Raw genomic sequence first — 3,969 nt, forward strand, 5'->3', positions numbered from 1 at the left:
AAACGTGTTCGACTTAAAGTTGGAAGATGATTAATTTATATTGGATTAATAATAGAGAATTAAATTAAATTTATATAATTTGGGTAATTTGGGTAACCCTAACTCAACCCAAATTAAATCCAACCCATATTCAACCCAACCCATACTCAACCCAACCCAAATTAATCAACCCGAATTAATATTTTGGGTTTGAGTTAGGGTTGGGTTTGGGTAAACCCAAATTATGCTCACCCCTAATTGGGACACGATTTTTTTTTTGAGATTATTTGCGTCTAAACATGATCGTGTTTCGGTCATCTAATAGGTGGTGGATAAATTTTGATGCCATATTAAGGTCAAAGCGATCACATGGACTCCCCAAAAGAAATTCAGTTTTGGCCTTTTGAGGAATTGCTAGCGGAAGGTGTTTATGGAAAAAGCCCATTGGAAGGTTTATAAGGATACATCCCATTTTTTATTTCGAAAATGAAGTGACAAAGGAGGAGCCATGCACGTGCTTCCTGCCAATAAAAATCAGGTGAGTTGACGAGGCAGAGTTGAGTTGACTCGGCTTGGTTTACTTAGTTTGACCCGATGTCGTCCTGCCACTACTCTTGTCGGCGATTACCGTCCGCCACACGTTGTCACCCACACCAGTTTGTGGCGACCCTGTGAAATAAAAAAATCCAATCGTTTACATATATAAAGCACAATATTAATGCCAAAACTCTCTACAAGCTTGTGTTATTAATATTATATATTTGTTTATATTTTATATATTATTCAAACTTATCAAAACCATAAAGAGTGAGACGAAGGGACGCAACATGGTAAAAAATAGATGACGGAAAAGAGTTCACCCTCACTTGCGGGCAACCATCAACCAAGCGAACCTTACGTCCACTCCTAGCGGTAAAGAACCAATCTTCACTGCCATTTTACTCGATGTGTGGACGCACAATCCACTATGGATGACAATTATAATCAGTCCCGCAATTTCCTATCTCAATTATTCCGTTTGGGCGATTTTTCCCCAGTTTGACCCATAGTTGACAAGGGATGGTATTTTTGTGCCGAAAGTGGGGGAAGCGCCCCGGAAGTGGGGTTGTCTGATGTGTGACGATGGTCAGTTTACTATCGAGTTGGTTCTCTGTCGTACGCTGAAATGGTGGCAGGCATGCGGTTTTGGGTGATTGGTCTAAAACGGTAAAGACGGGATCAAAATCCTTCGAGTTCGCTACGGGAGTGGTAGATAATCAAAGTTTGATTTAGGCCATCTAAAACTAATTCGTATGTTTTTATTTTCGCCAACTTGTGTGAAAAAACAACTTAGAATCGGTAACATTATGGTGAGTTTTGGTCCAGATTTAACTCTCAAATCAGGTATGTTGCTAACAAATATCTTTCCAGAGAGTTAAATACGGACCAAAACTCACCACTAATGGGGCGAGTTCCAAAATGCTTTCCCATCTTAGTTGGAGAAGACAAAACCTACGAATCAATTTTAAATGACCCAAATCAAACTCGATTGTCCTCCACTTACCAATTTTTATCTTAGTAATCACCACCACTCTCATCTGTTTCACTACCATAGCAAAATCGAAAGATTTCAATATTGTCTTCATCGTTTTGAACAAATCACTTCAAATCACACGTATCACTATTCACCATTAATTATTTGTAACCATCACTAACCGCTACTCCAACCATTAGACATTAGCTCTAACACTTTCCTTTTATAACACAATCACTAACGGATCTTCGTGGGGTCTTCAAAGGAGAATTTTAGGGCATAAGAGGTTAATAATTTTTTCTTACATAACAGAAATATATTTCAACAAAGAAGATTTAATTAACGGATTACCAATGTTGCACCCAATTACAGAAGTGTGGTACTCTCTTTTGGTGTTAGTGGGAATATTTGCCCATTAAGTAAGTTCATGTATAAATATGACATATTTTCCTAGAAATAATGGTAAAGAAGAAACAGGCCATTCTCCTATGGTTGACTGAAATGGAAAGTGAAGAAACTCAAAGGAGATGAGAAACAAAAGAGTCAGATCAATACCCATATATCGATATGTTTTAGATTTTGTTGAGAAAAATGAACTAACTTCTTCACATCTTCCCCCTGTCTAACATCACATGTTGTGCCCTGTACAAAGAGCAACATAATCAAAAGAACGGGATTAAGAAATCACTTAAACAAGATTGGTTAATGCAAAATGTAGACTGAAAAGGTGAACACTCTTTACAAATAAAATAAGGGCGGAAATCTAGTAAATATGTTGTGTTAATTACTGCAAAGAAAATATAAAGATATATCTAGAAATCATTAGGGAGGTACCCACACACGCTGCTGTCCAAAGTCATGTATTAAGCTCTGCAATGCAGATTCCACTCTTTCAGCTGTAACAGAGTTGTGACCAATCAAATAGTTACTATCTTAAAGCATAACAATGTGAAATTATTTGTGTTGCATTCAGAACCTTTAAGAAGTAAGTATCTTGATGAGAATGTAAATTAGAAATGTTTCCTTGTGCAAGCAAAACGATAAAGAAATGTGGTAACTCTATGATTTATAGAGATGTTATTATAAGATCAATTTGTAAAAGAGAAAACAACAAATAGAGAAAAGGAAATTAAAGGGTTATAACAAAAGTTTATTATTACAAGTGACCTTCCATAATATTTGCAAGAAATCAGTAGGTAGGGATAGAGTCTACTACTATCTCAACTAAAATGTATCTCTACAATAATTACAACCTAAAATTACTACTATTCTATGAGAATCAAAATATACATGTAGGATCAAAATACAAAAAGCTTCTTCTGACAGTTCCAAAATAAGTTGTGGCCTCAAGTATGTTCTGCATTAGTTCTCCTGATTTCAGAAATTTCAACAACAGAAAAACTTTTCTGTGTACGGATTCCATTTCCATAAAATATTTTCAATTAACAGGCAGTGGTAAAGAAATCAGCTGCTAAGTGAAAGAATAGTGAGGAATCACAAATTAGTTACTTTAATGATTTTTGTTCTCAGCTTATCTGGGACAGCATACCTATGTTCATCAATAATAGTGAACAACAAAGTACTTGGGCTAGCTTTTCTTTGTTCTCTAGCATCTTGTCCTAATTATCATGTTATCGATTTATTGGGTTGACTATATTATTGAGAGCTTCCACACCTACAACAGGGCAATGACCAACAGAATCATATTCTTATGATGGCTTACAAGTTACATCATAAGAAAACATTTATTCATCATTTATGAGGTTTACTCGTCCTTGCAATGGAGATGACATGCAGGTCATCAGACCAAGGGCAATAAAGCAACAAATCAGCTCTTTCAAGAAAGAAATGAAAACAATCAAATTCCCAGTATACACAAAAGAAAAGTGAAATCTTAGTCCTTTCCTAGGTTAAGCATCATCACACATGGCTGAGCTGTTCAATGGTGATTTACCTCTCTCTCAACACATGATATTGATACCATTCAATGGTTTTTAGATTAAACTAAAATGCACCAAGAAAAATAAAAGAGACAATAATATGAAACTACAATACAATGGTTATCCAAACAAAAGTGAACATTGACATATATACATAATGACCTGGTCAATTTATTCAGTGATTGAATGTCTAAAATGTTATAGAAATGCCTTTCTAGAAATGAATGTTTCAAGTGAAGCATTAAACTTAATGTACATACCTGATCTTGAGCAGACAATGACATTATCTCCTGTTTTCAGAAATTCTTTAGCCTATGCCTGAGGATAGGCAATAGTCACAGCTGAGAAAAGTGAAATCTTAGTAACACTGAACGCGAGGAAGTAACTGCGGTTTCTCATCAACGTGCATTCAAATGCAATTCGATAATAACGAGTCAAGAAATATTAGAGATCAATGAAAATGAAAAAGGACCAGGACGAACCTTTCGTAGAGCCTGTGATGAGTACATTAAAAGGAGGAGCTACATGTTCTCTATT

The 3,969-nt window shown here is 35.7% G+C and overlaps 1 long non-coding RNA gene across 1 annotated transcript; it reads right to left on the reverse strand.

The window, feature by feature from the left end:
- Nucleotides 1–308: 308 nt before the first annotated feature.
- LOC124926874 lies at nt 309–3,744 on the reverse strand. The gene is made up of 4 exons (XR_007098352.1): nt 3,693–3,744; nt 2,327–2,388; nt 2,048–2,134; nt 309–648 (listed from the first exon to the last, which is right to left on the reverse strand). It is a non-coding gene; the product is annotated as an uncharacterized LOC124926874 (long non-coding RNA).
- Between the last annotated feature and the right edge of the window lie 225 nt (nt 3,745–3,969).

Source organism: Impatiens glandulifera, chromosome 1 (genome assembly GCF_907164915.1).
Source record: "Impatiens glandulifera chromosome 1, dImpGla2.1, whole genome shotgun sequence".
Classification (NCBI taxonomy): domain Eukaryota; kingdom Viridiplantae; phylum Streptophyta; class Magnoliopsida; order Ericales; family Balsaminaceae; genus Impatiens; species Impatiens glandulifera.